The sequence below is a fragment of the Triturus cristatus genome, chromosome 4_2, assembly GCF_964204655.1.
Source record: "Triturus cristatus chromosome 4_2, aTriCri1.1, whole genome shotgun sequence".
In the NCBI taxonomy this organism is placed as follows: domain Eukaryota; kingdom Metazoa; phylum Chordata; class Amphibia; order Caudata; family Salamandridae; genus Triturus; species Triturus cristatus.
The window spans coordinates 750,119,383-750,141,735 of record NC_140586.1 but is presented as its reverse complement, the minus strand read 5'-3'; positions in this window follow the sequence as shown (position 1 = coordinate 750,141,735).

Genomic DNA, 22,353 nt, shown 5'->3' with positions numbered 1-22,353 from the left:
TCAGGACCTTTAACGATTCTTAATCCGTTTGCCACTATTTGCCTCTTCCCTCCTCTTTTTTTATTATTCCTGTTTCTTTTATTGGTTTTAACCCCTACCACCAACACACTAACCTGTTACCCAAAGACCTGCCCCATACTATTCTTGAGCTTTAGGTCTTCCACTCTACTCCCCCTCCCTTTGCTTCATTATCTCTGCAATTCACTTATTTTTAATCAACTGAGCTTCCTTCCTTTTCTTCTTCCCTCCCATTCCACAACTGTCCTATTAATCCTTACCGCTGTCTGTTTCTGTTCTGCAAAACCACTCTTCCTCCTTTTGTCCTCTGTCTTTTTTCCAGCTCACTATCTGATGCTCTGGTGCAAGTAGAAGAGTGAATACTGTGACACTGCTTTTTTTTTCGTATTAACAGTGGTGCAGCGCAAAGCTTACTAGATTTTCTTTTTACCTCTTACAACAATCTTTAAACCACTAGGCCCATTTTTCTTACTCCATTTAAACTCACAATGACCTTTATTGATACTCTTGTTTGCCACTAATCAAGGTTCTCCGACGGATCTTTTTGTTGAGCTCATAGGGACTAGAATACTCAGAAGATGTAAACAATTATCCTATGAGGACCTGGAATAGATCATTGTTACCATAAGCATAATCTTCTAAACCTAGAACAAAACTTTTCATAGCCACTGACACAAACACCTTGAGACCAAGAATATGACTAAAAGAATGGGATAGAATCCATAAAAATGAGTCATGACTAACGTTTCTCTAATGCCTCAAATTGAATAAACAGGTCAGGAAAATGCATTTCAAGTTCAAATTTTATAGCACAAGAGTAATTACAAGTAGCTATACAGCACAGATCATTTTCGACAGCAAGATTAGCTTTTGGAGAACATGTGATAATCTAGAAATTCAGTTATTAATCATACAAACTAGAGCAAGGCAGCTCGCTTCAATTCCGTCCTTGAATAAGTCAGGTCAAGTTTGAGCAGCATCACCATGTGCCACAGCAGGAGTCAGATAACCTCTCAGCCAAAATGAAAAAGAAAAGTGCTTCACTGACCTAGTTGGCTGGTGGGCTGCCTGTCACACTCTGGCTCAATCATGTAATAATAGTCCAGTAATTCAATATTGGGGTTATGATTAGGCCTGGGCGGTGAACTTCGCTCCGTTCGTGGAGTTTGCGAAGTTTTCTGCAGTCCACACTCCGCGGAGCTCGCGGAGTGCAGAAAACTCTGCTTCGCGATGTGCAGCGGAGTTTTTTCCCCACTCACGATAGCGAGCAGTAAGTTCGCGATTGCAAATGGTAAGTTCGCGAGCGTGAGCTGCCGCTTCTACCCGACTAGCAGGAATACCAGCAGAAACTGCAGTTCGCACTGCACTCCGCCACTCACGGAACTTTGCGGAGTGTTTTTGTAACTTCGCGGAGTTCCACGTAGCAAAACTCTGCAAACTACACCCAGGCCTAGTTATGATATTGCCATACAGCCAGTAGCGGGCAATATCAGCCATTAAGGGCCAGTTCAAGTTATAGGGCCAAGCCAAAGACAAGGGCATATAACAAGGGTCGGGCCTCAAATTGCCAGTAAATCCCATTTTAGCTGGCTGTAAAGCTATTAGAACATTCTTCCCTCGAGGGCAAAACAGCAACCTTTTGGAAAATGCAAGTGTTTAAACCCCTTGCAACATTTGAAGTTTAAGTACCTATCACAGCTTTCACAAGAGCTATGAAACCAGACAGCAGTCAGTTCTTGATTCTTCTTGGGCTCAGCAAAACTGTTTTCCTTCGTTTGGCAGAGCCGAGGGAGAATGCAAATAAGCAGGACTCCTCCAGCGAGAGGAAGGCTAATTGGGTGCCCTCATTTATAGATTCTGGCTCTCTCATTCCCATGTGCAATCAACATAGCCTATGGAGAAGCAGGATAGAGGGAGAGTCAGAAGGTGTGGATTATAACATTGGAAAGTAGACAGTAGCGGTCCTATATCAGTGTTTATAGCCGGCAGTTGTGCCATTGTCTTCAATGGACCTAAAAACATTTCAATATTCTATTTCATTTTGCACTTACAAACCACTCTATCTTAATTCTTGCAGTTTATTACCTGCTCCTCTCAAGCACGTATTGGTAATATAGGATCATAATACATAGTTAACCCTTATGGACAGTGTTGTGTAAGCATGTCTGAGTGTGTGTGTGTGTGTGTGTGTGTGCGTGTGTGTGTGTGTGTGTGTGTGTGTGTGTGTGTGTGTGTGTGCGTGTTGTGTGCCTGACCTATAAAATTTAGACCGTATATAAATAAAAAAACTAACCTAAATACATAATTCTGCATCACGCGTAGAAAGAGGAAAATTACTCCTTGGGTTGCTATTATGCACAAAAACAATCCTGGCTGTAACACAGGCACCCTTGCAGCATAGCACAGGAGTGCCTGCATTGGCGCTAGGCAGCCACAAGTACAGCATCTCTGGGGGAGAGCTGTAGAGCACCATATCTTTGTAAATATGGCACTATTCATCTCTCTCATATTGCCGCAACGCAGTGCACCTACTCTCCTTGCTGAAATATCTTGTGTAAATTCTTGGCAAATCTTCCCCATGGTGCTCCCTGATGCAGTATGATGTTATGGGAGGGACAAAGGTCTTTTTAAGCATAGGGCTGGCAGTGCATAAAGGCAGTCACAACTAATGTAAGTGGATGCATTTGTATGGTATAAAGAGTATTGCTGTATTTGAAAAGATCAAGATAGCCAAGAAACACCCATGAAAATCGATGAGAGAATAACCCTTCAGGAGTAATCCTGTTTCCAGTTAGTTTCTCTCAGGAGGAGCAATGGTGCAGGTGTCACTTGCCTCCATTGTTCCTACCTTGGACAGAGCTTCAGGAAATGATTCAGGGGTAGAAGCTACAGCCATGGAAGGAAAACAGCGTCAGACACCAGAAGTCTGTATCTCTGCAGTAATGAGACAAGGGGTTGAAGAAGACAGATCCACACATGAAAGACAGATATGTACATGGGGAAACGTAACCTTGGGGTTCTACTTTCTGTGGAGGAGAACTTCTGATTTCCACTAATGCAGAATGAAAGGCAGAAGGAGGATTGGTCGTTGATTCAAGCCGAGTCAAGATAAGCTTTATTCGATTTAAAAATGTCAAATAATAAAAGCAGAATACATAGCAATAAGCATAAGAAAGTTAATTCATGTGATCACAATTTGACAGACATATAACAAAAATAACATCATTAGAAGTTAAAAAGTATATTTTAAAAAGAAGACAGCTATCTACAGTTTACAAAAAGCAAAGACTAAAAACAGGTTTCAGTGTTGCCTTAACCTGGATAAAAACCAAAATCTATTAAACAGAAGATGGGCCTTGCATTGTTTTCCTGGTTCTTATCACCCCTTTCAGGTATTTTACAATATGATCATTAAAAATGTTGTCATCTAGAAATTACAGCTTAACAAAAGAAGGTTGACATTGTCTGATCCTTGCAGTTGATTTAAAAAAGTATTGTTTTATATTTGTCTTCATGTAATGATTCATATGCTCATTAAGGTGGTAAAGTGCTTTTGCAAATGGGTAGTATGATACTTCGAGGAAGTGCTTGGATGCATATCTAGTGTTATGATGGAGTGGTGAGGACACGTGAGGTGCTCTTATGGTGTTTATGTTCCTGTATGGAGTCATGTGAGGCTCTATCCCATGTATATGTGTGTATGAGACTGTATTTAGCATATGATTGACACTTGGGGCTACTGCTCATCTGAAGTTGTGCTTGGCATATGAGGGCAGTGTCTGGGCAGGATGAATTTGTTATTTGATGGATGGGACTGGATGGCTGTATCAGATATTATTTGATAAAGTGAGTGGGTACATGAGACAGTACTGCATATATGATGGCAGTACCTGGACAAATACGATTACATAGATTATGATGGCAGTGCCAATGGATTCAAGCTAGCCTGGCTGATGGAGGGTGTTACCCAGAAACCGGTACCATAATGCTTGTTTCCGGTGCAGGGAAGACGGCTTGACAATTCGGGTTGGACTGTTCCCATGAGGCACAGGGTCAAGACTGATTTGCATATAGCTGTGTCTGAACTGGGGTGGCAAAGTGAGCTAAAGAATGATGATGGATTCAACCCAGATCTGTGACTGGGGGTGAGTGTCTGAAAAGTTTCAGCTCTCCGAACATCATCTCCTTGTGAGTGCCCATGGTACATCAAGCTTGCAGCTGTGGTATATTCCACCTAGAGATCAGTTAGTATATAGCTGATAACTAAAATTGGCTTAGCTTCTTTATTGAGATTTGGTTTTTATGCTTACACATATTGTAGTTTTTTTCCTTGCTTTGATGATGTCACTTTCTGTTTTATAACTGAGTCAAAGGCTTTGTGATGTCACTTTCTTTTTTGCTGTGGTGTCATCAGGGAGAGGGGAAGTTGGGGGGCTCCATGAAGTGTAATGTCTTTTCTGCTAATCCTGTGAAAATCAGATTTCTGATCAAAAGTAAATAATCTGTTCCCCACAAAGCCTTTCGGCATCTCTAAGCATTTTACACATCAGCAATAATCACCATGGTTTGGGAAAGATTGAGTGTCATGTGAACTATCTTCACCTGGCTATAAGCAGCCACCAAGAAAGTGATCAGGCAAGAGACAAAAGGGTCGTTTTACCTGAAAGACCTTCTCACTCTTAACAATAGACAGCAGCCCCTTTCACCCCCACCATCTACCAAGTGGCAGTTCTACAGGAATGACCTAATCTAATTTCTGTAGAAGTAATTTCTCCTTTTTCCTCAGTTCACTGTCTAAGTCTCCTCCGTCCAGCATTCTGATACACTTCCACTGTCTGGGACAACAACTTCACCCCAACTTGTGCACAGGAACAGGCCCGGTATGTCCAAAATGCAACCCACTAGTAGCGGCCCGTGGAGGGAGTGCTGCGAGGCGGTGAGGTGGGGCGGAGGAGGGGCAGGGTAGGGGGTTGTAAACTCAGGCTTACGGCGGCCCAGAGTAATGTAAACAAATAAATAAATGCAACAAATTTCATTGCGCGCACTGAAATGCATTTGGCGTTTCAGCGCGTGCAATGAAATTAGTTTTATTTATTTATTTATTTACATTACTCCAGTCAGCCGTGATCCGGAGTTTACTACCCCCCCTCCATGTCCCTCCCCCGCCCCAGCGCCCCACGGCACTCCCTCCATGGGCCGCTACTGTTCATCACTCGGTTTCGATTGGATTAGGTGACAAAAGACAGGAGACACTCAGCTAGAGGCAAATAATAATAAGAATAGTGAGGGAAATTAGACCTTTCTTTTTTCTGTACCAACGCCTCCTATGCAACTTACAAACCCTGCACCAAGGTTGGAATACTCCAGACTATGTTTAAAAGGGCAGTCATAGACTTGGGACACAACAGGCTAGTGCTCTTTACGTTTGAATTATGTGTGCACTCGGAATGATATGTTTAAGCTGTCTGCCCTGGATAAGGAGCACAATGTATAATGTTGTTTTTTCCTACAGCCTTCATTCTCCGATTGCTTGATAACTCAGAAAGCCTTCTCCGACTATATTCATAAAACCCTGCATTAAATATTGTCCTTGACTCACTCCTGCCTGATTCCTCCCCTTTCTAACTTTAGAGTGACCCCACTTCTTACCTTTCATCGTTCTATTTCTGAGAAGAGCCTCCTCTCAGTCTCATGCCTGTCTGCCTCAATCCTTCGTATTGTAATTCTGCAAGTGGATGACATCTCATTTCATAGATCACAACCTCTCTGCTTTAAAATCCTATCCCTGTATGTAATCTAGCGTTACCTGATCTGCACCAGCCTACCTTGCTCAGTAAGCATTCACCTAAAACCACTTATAATCACACCTACCTAGTATCAATAAATCACAGAGTAACTGTAGGAAATGCATGTAATTTGTTCTTGAGAGCACACGACTAAACACAATATCCAACAAAAAAACACTAGATTAACCACTAACCTTGGGTTCCGGAGTAGAGTGCTACTCGCTGTAAAGTGCTTCAACACCTCATTAGGTGTAGTAAGCACTATATAAATACCTTTGATAGAAGAGATTAGGAACCGACTCCAGCTTGTGGCAAACTCATTGCTCACATACTGTTTGTTGTGTAGTTAGTGCCTAGAGTAATCAAGAAGTTTGTTGATATTTAGGCATTAAGGTTTTTTATGGCACGTTGGTATTTTGAATTGTGCTAGAGGCCAGGTATAGATTTGGTTGGAGCTCCAAAAGGACCTTGTAATCGAGAGAGCCTCAGAGGATATCAGAAAACTAAAAACTGAAGGATTTAAGGATAGAAGCCCGATTCAAACAACAGTGATTACCAGAGTATATATGTTTCAGAATCATAAATAACTTTGGCGATTGTATCGCCTAAGGGACCCTCTACTGTGCTGTGAAGCATTATTCCATATCATGCTCGCCTGAAAAAAAAGGAGGGGAAAGAGAAGAGTCATTTTTCCTTCTCCTTACCTCTCTATTTCTCTTCTCATTTTCCTTTTTTTTTTTTTTCGTTTCTATCTCTCTCCTCGCTGTGCTTCCCTCTTCCTTTCCCTTTTCTTTTCCGTCCCTTCTCTCCCCTTCTTTTCCTTCCCTCCCTTTCCCTTCTTTCTTCTTCCTTTGTTCAAAAAGAATAAAAGTTAAATCTAGATTCTCTATTTACCACATTCTCTATTTACTACATTCTACTGTTTCATTTGTGCTAAGAGAACATCAACTTCTTCAGGGGAGGTAAAATTATACATCTTATTTTGCCACATTATTTTTAACATGGCCGGAAATTTCATCTGAACTTGGGCGCCTCTACTTCTCAGTTCAGGCATCCTAGTCCCTAAATCCCACTGCCTCTGCGCAGTCCTCTTTCCAAGATCCGACCTGATCTGGTATTCAGTCAACTCCCATTGTAGGCTTGTTTCTTTTAATGCCCTCCCCAAAACCAACTCCTTAACTGTATAAGAAAGAAAGTTTATCAAAATTTTTCTTGGGGCTTTTCTTGCTGGGTGCATCTTGAAGGGATCCCTATGGATTCTCTGGATTTCATAGTCTAAATCTATATCAGGTCTGTCTTTTAGGATCCCCCCCGGAGAAGGTTACATATGAATCCTTTTAAGTCTCCACCTTCAGCCCCCTCCGGAATTTTGAGGATTCTTAAATTATTTCGTCTTGCTTGCATTTCGAACCTCTCCAGATCCTCCTGTAGAGCCTTGTTTTGAGTCTTCAACTTCTCTAAATCTTTAGTATTTTCTGATACCGTCGCTGAAAGTACTTTAACTTCAGACTCCAAGACTCCAGTGCGTAAGGCTATGTCATCCAGTTTTTTTTCTAAAGTCTCGCATTTTTCATGGATTCCCTTTTGATTAGCCTCGGAGATTTCAAACTTTGAAAATAAATCGCCTCTTAGATTTAATAGTATTGACTCCAGGTCAGGCTTATCTCCCAATCTCGATCTCGATGGGGTAGTTATTTTTTCTTTGTCCGGGGAGACACCTTTTTCCGGTAATTGTACAGATTCCAATGTTAAGTTTGTGCTGGGAGGGTGTGCTATACCAGGGATAATGCATCCCATATCCAATAGCCCCTCTACTACTGCATGATGAGCCTCCTGCTCCCCCTCCTGCTCCCCCTCTTGATCCACTGTTAACAATGTGTATCGGTTTTTTAGAGTTGATATAGTGGACTGCTGTGACCCCCACTCCTCCCCAGCCTGCCCCTGCTCCTTCTCCTGCTCCATTATTTTGAAATAGGATTTCAATGAGGGGGTAGTCTTAACTAATAAACACGCAGACTTGGGTTCTTGTCGCCTCTTACTCTCCACTGGTTTTGTTGCCACCTTCTTTTTCCTGGGGGTGACCGGGAGTACCCCCTTTATGCTTTTTCCCTCCACTGCTGGTTTTCGATTAAAATCCGGTTGAGAGCGTAGCTGGTACCTATTTCTGCTTCCACTTCTTGAGAGGGGGACTGGATTTCCTATAGGCAGGTCAGAAAAAAATGTTTCCGCCTCTTGTCCTTTCAAATTTAGTTCATCCTCTCCACATTTCTCAGCTACTTTATTCACCCAAGCCTGTCTTCCCACCTTATTTGCCGGGGGTAACTCAATGGGGGTTAACTCAGTGGGGAGATTAAATATCCTGGATATCCTGGAGTTAATAGGGCATATCTCCTTTTCCATCTGCTGGCTGCTGAAGGCAAACCTAATCTTATCCAAACTACAGCGTGACCACAACTCCTTCGTTACATCGCCAGCAACCTTCTGATTGACTCGCACCCCCCAGCAAACTGTTCTGCCTCTGCCACCGCCATCCCGGAGGCTAATCCTGCCTATCGCCGCCTGAGCCCTCCTCCACAGCGCGGCTCGGCGATTTTCAGTGCCAGTAAAATCTCCCCTATTCGGCTCCATACATATTCTCGTCCACACCCCAGACACAGCTTCCGAACAGGCAAAAGGAGGAGAGATACAGAAAAAGAAGCCACCGTCTCACCAGGGTTCATATGTTCAGTCGGCGACTCCCTCCAGACAGCAGTATCCACACGCCGAGAAAATCCTGGATAGTCAAAATGACGAACGCCATATGCTCGACTCCCCCGACATACCAGGAAGAGAGAGAGAAAGACAAGGTATTTAATAAGTTTAAACTTATCTAAACAGCTACAGCTTCATATATACCTTTCAGGCTTTTCCAATATGCTTAATCCTCAATTATGCCTCGCAGCATCGGGAGCTCCCGCGACCGGCGTCAGCCCGCCGCCATGTTCCTCCGAAAAAAGGTAGAAGGGGGGTTCCTCATGGGAGGTAGTTTTGGGGCACTGGGTATAGGGAGTAAAGGGGGAAAAAATTTCAGTCCTCATACAAGTAAAAAAAAACTTATGGAGGAAGAGCCCAGGGTGAAGCAAGATGAGCTGGTTTAATAAAGTTAAGATGATAACATGGAACGTTAATGGGTTAAGGAATAGGAAAAAGAGGTCTAGGGTAATGGAGTTTTTAAAGGATAGTGAGGCCCACCTCTGCTTTTTAGAGGAGACACACCTAGAATCCCAGGAATGTAAACAAGAGCTCAGCAAGGCGAGATGGGTCCAAGAGGTGCTTTGCTCTAATCAAAGGGGAAGCACTAGGGGAGTTGCTTTAGTCATTAGAAGAAACACTGGAATAAAGGTAGTAAAACAAGAATCAGACCAGTCCGGGAGATGGTTGGTTGCTACCTTAACAGTTCAGGGTACACCCCTTATATGTGCTGTATATTATGGCCCGAATCAGGATAATCCTGGGGCGCTCTTGAAACTTGAGGCTAGCTTGTTGAGCACCTCAATACCGATAATAATAGGGGGGGAATTTCAACCTGGTCCTAAATAGAGAATTGGTTTGGACGTCCAAAGCTAGATACAGTAGTCCACCTAAGACCTCTCTCCTGTTAAAAAATATAATCAAAGACTTTAACTTAGACTAAAAACGGAGAAATTAGAGATTTCACGTTTTATAGCAAAAAGTGTAAGCATCACTCAAGAATAGATTTTTTTCTTATTGACCAGGTATTGCTTTCAGAGGCCAAGGAGATATACCATATTCCAGCTATTCTTTCAGATCACTCAGCTATAGCCTTGCTATTCGAGTTCAAGCAAAGAGAAATACAAAGAAGGTGGACTCTAGATAGGACCATGTTACTTGACGATGAAGTTACTGAGAAGTTTCGGAATAAAACAAAAGACTATTTTGAATTTAATACCAGTACAGCTAGGATTCAGACTGTATGGGAGGCCTTTAAGGCTTATATAAGAGGGATTTTTATATCCATATCAGTTGGGAGAAAGAGGACTATGAAAATTGAGGAAGCAGACAGGATAAGCAAGATAAAGGAGAAAGAGACAGAAGTACAGAAAGCATCTATTGAGAATGAGGGTGCAGCGCCAAGGCTAGAGAAAGAGTTGGAAAAATTGCAGGCTGAATACCAAGCAAATCTTGACAGGAAGCTCTCTGAAAGATGGAAAGTTAGCAAGCTGCAGCATTTCTCGTATGGTGAGAAATGTGGTCCTCTGTTGGCCTGGAAAGCAAGGGCAGATAGAACCAGGAATTCGATAAAACAATTAATTCAAAGAGGCTCGCGAAATGTAATAAGTGAGGATGAAAAAATTCAAGAGGAGGCGAGAACCTTTATGAAAGATTTATATAAAGAAGATATTTAACAAGGACAAGGGGTGATCCAGGAGTGGTTAAAAATTGACTACTTTCCCTCAACTGACCGAAGAATATAGGTTAGCTTTGCAGAGGAATATAACTGAGGAGGAAATTAGAGCACAATGCAAGAAAATGGTCAGGGGAAAAGCTGCAGGCCCGGATGGACTTCCAATTGAGTTTTTTCTAACTATTTTAGAGATTGTAGTACCAGTCTTAAAAGAACTGTTTAATAAAATATATGTTGAAGGGAAAGAAATTCCGGATTCTTGGATGGAATCTACGGTGACTCTAATTTTAAAATCTGATAAAGATCCGCAGTCCATTGAGTCATATAGACCAATATCTCTACTAAATTCAGATTACAAGATTTTTACAGGTATATTAGCAGCAAGAGTGGCAAAGGTTATAAAAACTATAGTTCACTCCGATCAGAGAGGCTTCATACCAGGGAGACAATTAAATGAACTCATCTTCCAGGTAATGGGGGCCATTGATATGGCAGAAGTAAAGAGGGCACCTCTGACGATAGTAGCCATAGACGCTGCAAAAGCTTTTGACCAGGTTAACTGGGTATACCTTTGGGAAACTCTAATAAAATTTGGTTTCCCTAATAATTTTGTTCAGGCAGTTAGAAACCTTTATTTGGCCCCTAAAGCTAGAGTACTGGTCAATGGCGCTCTGACCGATTTGTTTAACATTTCTAGGGGTACAAGGCAGGGGTGTCCCTTATCACCACTCCTGTTTAACCTATATATCGAGCCATTTGTCAGCTGGCTTAGGATGGATCCCGATATACATCCATTCATAATGGGAGATATGAAATTGAAGCTTGCCCTATATGCAGATGATTTGCTTCTCTACACTACAAATCCAATAGACGCCATTCCTAGGCTAATTGAGAAGGCTGAAAGATATGGTGAAGTTTCAGGATATAAAATCAATAAAGGAAAAACTGAAATAATGGAATGGAACCAAGTGAAAGGAAGTCTGGGGGCGAGAAGTCATATGAGGTATTTAGGGGTACAGTTAGTACAGAAGCTCGAGGATATTCCAAATGTAAACTGGAAGACGGTCTCTAAGGAGGTAAATAGCCTACTTACACGTTGGTCGAACCTCCCTCTTAATATTTATGGGAGGGTTAATCTTGTGAAAATGATTATATTGCCAAAAATCACTTTTTTATTCAACTCAATCCCATTGTCATTTAAGACTGAGAATATAGCTACGCTACAGGGAAGAATAGGTACTCTTATTTGGGCATCGAAGAGCCCTAGAATAGCCTAGAAAAAACTCAGAAAAGGCCTTGCAGTGGGTGGGTTGGCACTACCAGACCTACTTATATATTGCTACTCTTTTCAATTTAAAAATTTTAGAATGCTGGCCAATAAAACAAACTCATCTTCTTTAGGTTTATTATTCCAGGCCCTGCTAAAGGACATACCACAGGCTCAGGAATTCTCTTTATTTAAATATTGACATCCAAAGTTTAAAAAAAAAGTTAGACTGAAGATTTTGAGGGCAGCCTTAAAGATTTGGAAACATATAAGTAGCAGAATGAGAATTCCATATTATGCGCAAAAAGCCCCCATCTGGGATTCCCCTGGAACACCTGAGTGCCTACAAGATCAATTGAGCTTGCCCCTAAAAATGGGGGGCATAAAATTCTGGGGCGATATGCAAGAAGATGGTAAATTATTGAGTTGGGATGCTTTTGATAGGCTAACCCAAGGAACCCTCTCAAGATTTAAGTTTTATCAGATTTCATCCTGGTGGATGTCACAGGATTGGCATGAGGGGGAGGAGGAGGTAAACTGTAACGCGGATCTAATCACTAGAACAGGTATATGGAAAAAGGAAGTCTCCTTCTGGTATGGAGCTCTTTTGGATGGAGAGGTTGAAGGGGAATCCGAAGTTATAAGAGCATGGGGAATAGAGTTTGGAGACAATGAATTGGATTTATATAAACTATGGTGTGATTCTTTTGTTATGCTACAGGCAATAGTTAAACCAGCTGCATTGAGAAGAAATCATCTGTATACTATGTATCGAGTGTACTGGTCTCCGCTAAAGTTAACTAAGGTGACGGGGAAAGCCTATTGCTGTCCAAGGTGTAAGTATCCAGAGGCAGCTGATATACACATATTTATGATATGTATAAGAATTAAAACTTATTGGATGGAGGTTTGTAAATTCTTGGAAGCTGTGTTGGAGAAATCGATAGAAGTAAGTCTTAGCCTGATCTTCTTTGGTCTAATAAAAAATTATCGTGTGAATTCTATGGATTCTAATTTTGTACTTTATGTTATAATACTGGCAAGAAGAGAGATCTGTAGGGTCTGGAAGTCAGAACATCCTCCGATTTTTGCTGATTGTTTGAAAAAAAATATTTATACTTACAAATCTGATATGGCCTGTGACCAACAAAGTAAAAATAAAGTTTGGATGGCTCTATCAAATTGGATTGAGCAGTAAACTTGATTCCTATGATTAAGCCTGTACACCATTGGATCTAACCTCCCTAATAACACCAAGGGCCTCTACTGATATGTGAACGGGAGTGGGATTAGGTAATGGTGTGATCTAGAGGGTAAAGCTCTTCTCTCGCCTTCGGGTAGGAGGTTAGAGGAATCCCATCTAGTGATTTGGCTGTATGAGGAGAAAAAAAAAAAAAGAATCATAAATAACTTGAAGTTATTTCATCTGTTGCAGGCTATCTCTTACTTTTTAAGCCATGGCCCTGTGATAACATAGGATGCTTGTGCTTCAATCTTCTCTGTTTTGTAGTGTCTATTTTTCTAGGAGATGATGTGGTGTAATGGCCAGAGCTGCTAAATCAGGTATGAGTCCCTCGTTGACTCAACATCATGTGATTCAGTGCAAATCACTTAATCTCCCCATGCCTAAAATAACAACAAAAAATGAATGTCTTTGTGCAACATATCTGGTGCTCATGGACAGTGGCAGCTCCTCTGCTAATGTGGAGGAGCGTTGCCCCACTGCTTTGAAGCAGTGAAATAAAGGTAAACTAAAATTACAATAACCAGAGGTTATATTCATTTTGTTTTTTCCCTGCTGCTGCAGCTTTGCGGGCGGTGCGGGCGAGGCTGCTCTGCTGACAGAGCAGCAGAGGAGTGGATTGCACTCCCTAAGTGGGCATGAATGTTTGGCTGGCCATATCAGGCCAGCCAAACAGTCATGTGCACTTTGCATGTTCTCCACCCAGGCTGCATTACAGCCTGGGCGGAGAACATGCCCATGCACCCATCCACTGACTGAGCGCTGACCAATCACAACGCTGCATTGCAGAGTTGTGATTGGCCCAGGGAAAAATCAGCATGGATGCTTCCTGTTCCTCGAACACTGGCCAGGAGAGACGAAAGCAGGACGACGGAGAGACACGGTGAGGGGTACATTTTTTATTTCTTTTTTTATACCCCCATGCCCTCTCACACCCGCGCTCGGCCGCCCCCGATCCGTGCTGGCAGCTCCTGCTCATGTAAAGTGCTCCAATATATTCAGGTCAAGTTTGCGCTATATAAAACTGCAAAAAAAATGTTTTTCATATACTTACTCTAAGCCCATGATCCGCTCCTTACTTTCTCACTGCTGCACTGGTGAATAAATATTCCACATTTTGTACTTCTGACTTGCATTTAAGTAAAGAGTAGAAATTGTGCCTTTCTCTGTAGTAAAAAGAAACGTTGGAGCTTATTGAAATCCCAGGGTCTTCGGGACTCACAACTTGATCAAAAAAACCTTAAGTAACATTGAATTTAGTTATGTTGTGACCTCGGGACCCAAAGGTTGATTATTAACTCAGCCAAAATAAACTCGTGTAGAATGCTGTAATGCACGGGAGATAATTTAATCCTCAAAACAGTTAGATGAGATGTGATTGGCAATGAGGAATGTATAGGCAAGTCTTGTCCTTAAAGCAGAGGCTGATATCCCCACCCATTCTGCAATAATGTAAGGGCAACATCTTACATAAAAGTAGGGTCACTGAAATTATGTAGCAGGGTTGAGCAAATTATGTGGCAAGAAAAGGCAGATTATGCATTTTAATGCAGCACATTTTATGATAGTATCACATCATTATTTTATCGCTTTTACACTTTTTAACGCTTCGTGGGCATTGGTTGCACCTCATTAGTTCCTGTTTAACACTAAAATATTGCAATACGTAAAATAAAGGTGACCACTCAAGCTTTTCAAAGGGCCTTGCACTGCATGGCAACACAAGTCACTGAGCTTTTAGAAACTTTTGAACCGTTTGAGGTAGCAACAATTGTTTGGGGTAAAATCTGCAGATTATGCAGCAGATCATGGCTGATGTGGCAAATGTGGCAAATGTATAATTATGCAAAAAAAAGCTACAGCCACACAATTGCATAATTCCAATGACCCTGGATAAGGGGAATGTCTAACAGAATGGCAAGAAAAGGCCCCCAATGCCCGAGACCTTCAGATTAACTAATTGCAGGACATAATAAATGTTTCTAATGTTATCATTATTGATCAGTTCTGTGAGCACTGGGTATCATACAAGATTGCAATGAATAATTAAACACATTTTCCATAAAGGTTCAAAGATCACAGGACCTGTGCTTAGTTTGTTAAATTGCTTTATCTATATTATGTAGACTGTAAAATCAAGTCAGATGCCTGATTCTGGCTCAGCTTGAGGCCCACTTGGAAACTGGAGCCCAAAACGAGCCAAGCTTTCTGGGGAGGTCATGTGTTTTAGTTGCTTCAAATTCCGACCATGTAACATGAAGGACCAGACTTGAATACAGGGCTAAGCTCTGCACCCTGCAAATCTGGGTAAATCTCTGTGTGCCATAAAAAAATGTATAGTCTGTATCTTTTGTCAAGCGCTAGTACTTCTCTGGACAAGGTTTGCAATATGTGCCTCTGCTAAAACAAAATGTGGATTCTGCCTGAAATCCATGTGCTAATCCCTTCTTCCAAAAATTAAGGACAAAGCATTAACCTTTGACGTCAGAAAGAGATACCTATGTAGTGCTCGAATTGCCCAGTTGAAACTTGAAAAACTAGGATCACTACCGGCTTCCCTCTTTGACCAAATTGTGTAATTCTAGGCAAATCCTTTATCACTGAGCATCGTTTCTGTTCATTATCACATATTTGAGCACCTTCATATAGGTGTGTTCAGGATGTGGCTGTACAGTAACCTCTCACTATTATTGTGTTGATTTAATTATCTACAATGCTGCTCTGTGTATAAAAAGAATCTAGGCCCCATAACATGACAACTGACGTCTCTTAGTTCACTAATAGTATTGTCATCACTGCGGGTGCAGGAATCTTTCTTCCTTTCTATTTAAAAACTATTACTTTTATTAAATACTTCTGGATGCAGACATACAATTTGATATACTAAGAAGGAACCCTTTTGCATGTTAAATAGATATGCTTTATTTGAATTTTTCATATTCTAACATGATATTTGTTGCATGATTTAAATGCCAAGTATTTTCAGGGCTCAGCTCGTGCACGGACCCTTGGCTTGGCTCTCCCTGCTAATTTGTTGGCCTGCCCACCTGTAATATTTTGGCGAGCAATATTTTCCCCAATAATAACTCTGCACCACAAACCACAATAATTGTGGAATGGGTTTCAACTCAGTGTCCACATTGCATAAATAACACCCCTCTGCCTTTTGGAGGTACTCTGTTTTTCACTGTTATGTTTCCTTACTGCCTCTTACCCGGTGCTTAATTTGACAGGTGGTTTCCGGTGCTCAGCAGGGCACTTGTCAACACCGCACATATGACAGTCAGCCACATGGTGGCGCTGCTCATGTAATTTAGAGTTGAGCAGAACAATATGTGCATACAATATACATTAACAACTACTAATAGCTGTTTCCACAGCCATTCCTTTAGCTTTGGGGACCCGGAATAATGTGAACTGTCACATTTACATGCGAGAGAGATGGTTAGTGCTGTTATGGCAGCGATGGCAGAGGCGATGGGTGTTGCAAGCTGCAGTGGCCTCCTGGTCAGGGCCTCTGGCACTTAATATTTTACAAATTAAGCACTGCTACAGTAGTTGCTGGCATGCCGTATAATCCCACTTTTAATAATCCTCTTGGTTGTCGCTTTTCGAACCGAGTCATTCTGCCCAATAATTTCTTTTTGCCTTTACTCCAACTCCCAAATTGGCACTCCTAATCACAAGTTAGTTCTGAGTTTTTCTTTTAGCAGCTGCTAAGAGATCTTTCTGTCCCCGCAATAACTATTTAAAACGCGTTTGATTCCCTTCTCGTCTCCACACAAGTAATGCCATTATTCACTCCTGCGCCATTTGCTCGAAGAGTCTCAGGCGCGTTTCAGAGAGCGGCTTCTCTCCATCCTAACAGCTGTCCTCGGGCTGCCGAGGCCGCCGTAAATCTCCGTCCTCCCCCTCGCGCCCTCCAATTGCACCTTCGTGACACGAAAGGAGTGGAGCGATTTTATGGATTTCCTTGCGAAATCGGTCAGAAATACTAACGGAGGGTATAACGCCGTGTCAACCATTTCAGCCCTCGGACGAAATATAAAATAGTGGCGACGTGCACTTTAGCTCACGCTTCAGCAAACTTTTTGCATGGAAGGCATCCTCAATTTTTGGCACTAACCTATTTTTTTTTTTTGCGAAATAAAAGTGACAGTGTAGCACACATCCTACCTTTCTTAAAACCACTAGTTTGAATACTGGAACTTTTCTAGAACGATCTTGAACTTTCTTACCTGACGTAGTGACTCGGTGAAATTACTACTTTTCTGAACCAGCATCCTTTACTGGGATTGTATTTTTTAGGTTTGCCATTTGAGACAGCTCGCCAGCATAACAATTCATGCAAAATACACGTACATAGAGGGGCTATGGCACATCCATTGGTGTGTGAGAAGGTTCCTCTGGTTTCGACTTGTTATGGCGCCATCAAGACATGGTGCCGGGAACCCATATCAACATTTTGTCTCACTGTCCTGCACTGCTGCAGTTTTAGCGCCTGTTGCCATCTCAAATCCATTGACAACCTCTCAGCGACTAATATTGCCACACTCAGAGAACACAGTAGCATGCATCTGTGTTTTCAACTTTGCCACACACATGCGGCAGCATGAGTGAGGATGAAGGGGAAATATAGGGGCATATCATCAAGGGCCTTATCTCCGCTTTTTTGGCTTTAAAAGCCAGAAAAGCGGAGATAATGTTTTCGCCCTAATAACAAGAGGGTGGCAACATGCATAATCGCATGTTAGCACCCTTTTTCCCTACGCCTCCCTTTGCATCTCTAATGAGATGCAAAGTGGGTGTTTCTGCCCAAAATAACTGGAGAAATGTCGCTAACTGGCATTTCTCCAATTATCAATGGGCACGCTAACAAGCATAGCGATAAGAAAAGTAGCGCTAACCGCGCTAACCACGCTTATCGCTACTTTCCTTAAACCTGCTTTTAGTTTGACCTAGCCATGATATCCAATGGAAGGTGGATATCATGGTTAAGTATGCCCTGCCCTATCAAAAACGTAGCGCCAAACGTTGTGCGATTATCGCTGGAATCCCAGCGATAATTGCACATTTGGCAGCTAACTCAGTTATTTTTATCGCTCTGGAGATAAGCGTCGCTGATAGCAATAAAAACAAGCGATAGCCGCCGCCCGCCAATAATTATCCTAGCGCTAAGTGCGCTTAGCGATAATTATCGCCGGATGTTTGCTGATATGCCTCGTAATTCTTGGGAAATTATGTGACAATTCTGAAAACAGAGAATTCTATAAATCTTCAAGGGGCATATTATCAAGGACGGCGTTAAAATTATCGGCGGTTTAGAGGCAGAAAACTGCCGCTAAAGCGGCGATAATGGGCTTGATAATATGCCCTGGAGAATTCCAATAGAATAGAAGCACATGTTCACACCAGAACATGGACTTCTATTGGAATTCTCAAGGGCATATTAACAAGCCCATTATCGTCACTTTAGCAGCAGTTTTCTGCCGCTAAACCGGCGTTAATTTTTAACGCTGTCCTTGATAATATGCCCCCAAGTTCGTCTAGCGAACCAACCATAGCGGAGAGGATGTGGTCCACCGGCTAGATTGCCGACTTTGGTGCTGGAAACCAAGGTTCAAGCCTCTGGGTCGCGTCCACACCTTGTGATTCTGGGCAAATTACTTAATCTCCCCGTGCCTGAATGTGTCTTTGTGTAACGTAACGGGGGCTCTAGTAAAGCGCTCCAATACCTTCGGGTCGAGTTTGCGCTATATAAATCTGCATTAAAAAAAGAGACAGAGGAGTTTCACCAAATAATTGGACAAAAGGATATTAAAACAAGCATTGATAAAGCCAATGGTTCATGCCTATGAGGCAGGAGATATTGACTATGACATTGTTTTCAGCCATGCTGTACATCAGCATGACTGCCATGGCTGAAAGTAAATCAAAAGTGCTATAAAACAGACAGTAATGCTTTTTTTTTAGGTCTCGCCTACGCAGTGCGCATGCGTTGCATAGGCAAAAGGACCTTTTGGAATGGCTTCGGCTTTTCAGCCAAAAACGTGCACGCGTTCCATTGCCTTTAATGGCAACGCGTGCACGTGTGGCGATTGCCTTGCGGGAGCGAGCTTGACACCATATGCTTCTAATTAACTTACAAGCACATGGTGCCCGTGGCTCGCTCCCGCAAGGGAAACGCTCGCACTCCCGCCACCCCTCCCACTTTCAGCGCGAGGCACACGCTGGTTCTTTTTTGCCATCTCTCTCTCTCTCTTTCTTGCTCTTGTTATTATTATTGCTGACTTGGTAGTAGTGGCTTCTTCCCATACCTAACTTGGTAACAAAGAGCACATTACACATTGTGCATCTGCATATATATTATTAATCATTATTATCGTTTTTTTTAATTTCAGGGCCCGATGTGGTATTTTTCTATGAACATTTGCTCCTTACCCCTTCTTTCTATGTAATGATATTGCTTAAAGATGAGATCCCAACCAAGCACAGGCATTTAGCGCTAGCTGGAGCAAGCCTTATCTGAACTAAAGCACAATTCGATTTGCATTTACAAAATGCATTTTCCTTTTCAGATATTTGAATGCAGTGACATACCCAATACCCCTTATGGGATTGGCTTGCGTGAATACCGTGTGATGTTGTAAATACAAAAGTAATGTACTGTAATGAACCAACTCGAGACTGCATGTAATCTGTGCCTATCCCAAGCTTGCACAGTTCATGCAGGGTGAGTCAGTTCGTCTTCCACTTAACAATGTTTCCGTATGTCTGCGTCCTGCTGTTGTCTGGCCCATAAAGGCTGGCAATGTTTCTACAATAAAACCATTTATGTGTAGTAGTCTGTTCAGGAGAGTTGGCCTACTAGGTCATCGTGGTATCATCATTGTAGTAATGCAAAAGAGGCCAGATGTCCTCTACCGTGTCTTGTCTCAGTCTACTCCCTATATAAAACCAGAGCAGCATTTGTGATGAGGAAGTGGGTTCTAGGAAATTGTCAATCCCTGGATAAGGACTGGTTGCAAAGGGGTATTTCACTTAAACAGTGCTTGGCAGTGTTCAGACCCTTGTAGAAGCATGCACCATACGGTGTTCTGGAAGGCATCCTGCCCCCTTGACTTGTAGGGAAGGCTACCACCAATAATCGCCCAATCATTCAGCCCAGTTGCTGTCGTACAAAGGATAGGTGTTGGGACTCTGAAGTAGCTCCTGATCTAAGTGTTATGTACAGGGGCTTTTGCTCGCCCCTAAAGGTCTCTTGTGAGTTTCCTAAGGGCCCTGCAAAGGATGTACAGTATTGTTCCACACCCTCGTGAGTGGGGGAGAGGTGGGAATTCTAAAGGTGCGCTGTATTATTTTGCCTCGCCGCCCCACAACCTATGGCCACACTGATGTGAAGTCCTGTAGGATGTTGAGTAGTCTCCAATGCACGGATTTGATCAATGAGTGGCTGTCAGCAAATCCCTCGATTGGAAGTGTCATGCACTACTTGAAGCAGCACATTTGGGAAACTAAAGAGCTTTTACAAACCCTAAAGTAGCACCAAAACACGCTGCTTATAGAAACCGGTACACACGCTTGATTTGTGCCATATTTCTGCAGACACGTTTTATATGTTCAACGTATTGTCTTCTTTGTGGATTATGTCCCAGAGCCTGGGAACATAAGGTGTGGATTTAATCAAGCTTGATGAATACCTTTTGAACCTGGGCGAGTTTTGGCCCTGCTGCTGTTAGAGATTCTGGAGCATGGAACTGAATGCTGCCCTTTTCCTGCTGGATCTGAGCAGTTTGAAAGCTCCTGCTGAAGTTCTGTTGACTAGCTCTGTTGCTGCTGTCCTTGCCAGCCTAAGGAGTCCAGAGAAGCAGGGACAGCACCTAGAAGCTCACTGGCCCCTTACCAGAAGCTTGAGACTGACTATCCAAGAAGTCTACTGTCAAAAGAATAAATGAGCGGCGCGGGACTGTCTGGTTAGCACACTAGGGATGTGCAAAGATTCCCTTAGATCGATTAGCTGGCTTCATAGTTCACCCTTGTATTTCCGAGGGAATGGGAACATTTTGCTAAAAAACAGGTTGAGCCTTTTTCTCGTGAGATAACGTTAAAACTTTTACAATTTTATTGTGACTGTAAAACTGAAGGGACGTTTCAGATTATTTTTTTTACTTTTCGAAGTAACTTTAAAGGGACACAGACTTCGAGATTTGAATGTTAAAACCCACATGCAGAAACTTTCGAGAACGAAGGGTTATTATTGTAGTAGTGAAACATTTTGCAACTTTTCATATCATTATAGCGCGCTCCCTCACTGCGCCCTCTTGCGTTATTTTGTTCTTCCTTTGACCTTGCTCAAATTGCGTTGGCTCAGTATGCCTAAACCTTTACCACGATATGCCTTTATCATTCATGCCTTTAGAACGAAATTCTCTGTAAAGGCATGCGTGGTAAAGGCATATGCCTGATTATGAATTCGTGGTAACGGCCACTTGTGGTTTTAACCGCGTTGTAATGGCTGTTTCCCAGCGTTTGGTTGGATTGACACTTTGAGAAAGGCCTCTGTGGCCTGAGAGAAGTTCTTTTGTTCCTGTGGATTTACCACAGTTCCGGTGGGTCACAAAAAGTGGTCTCCCAGCCCCTTTTAATCATTGAGTTAGGGCAGCAGTGGCCCATGCAGGTAAGAGCAGTGGGGCCGGGTGGTGGTGTTGGGGGGAAGGCGGGGGGTGGGTGGATTTCGACAGACGACGACGAAGGAAAATTAATGATTTTATTTTTCCTCTTGGTCATCTGTCGAATCCCCCAAACCTGCCCTACCGCTCTAACCTGCACAGGCCGCTACTGAGTTAGGGGCTGCTGACCTAGAGCCTGTACGATCTGCCTACACTGAGCTATCTCTGCTTTCGCCATTGGTAGCACTTAACCCTATTCCCAGAATATAGGTTTGTTTTCTGGGTTTAGGAAATACATTGTCTGAACTTCAAGAAACAATCAATCATTTGCCATTGCTTTTCTTCTTTTCTGTATTGATTTGGGTGTTTGCGAATTTAAAACGTTACTGACTCGTAAGAAAGTAACTTCATTTCATCCAGAGCAATTTGATACTCTATTTTGCCCGCAAATTGTTATGGTATGTGTATTTTTATAGCTCACTATCACCCAGGAGGGTATCTTGGCACTTTGCAGGTGTGTGAGGCTAGCCACATGAGGACTTACTTGAAAAGCCAGATCTTCAGCTTTTTGCAGAATACAAGAAAAGAGGAGGCTCTAGTTTGGGGTGGAAGGTCATTTTATGCTTTAGGAGTGATGGGTGAGAAGGCTCGACCACCTGATCTGTATTTGCATATGCATGGGACATGGGCTACATAGAGTTTAGCTGAGGAAAAGTGTCTGGTGGGTTGGTGGAACTGTACACAGCTTCTCAGGTCTTTGGTGTTAAGTGCTTTGTGTGTGTGAACAGCTTGAATTGTGCATGCTTGTATATCAAGAGCCAGTGAAGGTCCCTCATGTGATGTGACGTGAGCTCAGCGTGGGAGGTTGAGGGCCCGTCTAGCTGCTGCCTTCTGGACAGTCTGAAGTCGTTTTGTGAGTGGTTTGGAGATTTCTGCATGTAGGGTATTCCCATAGTCCAGTCTGC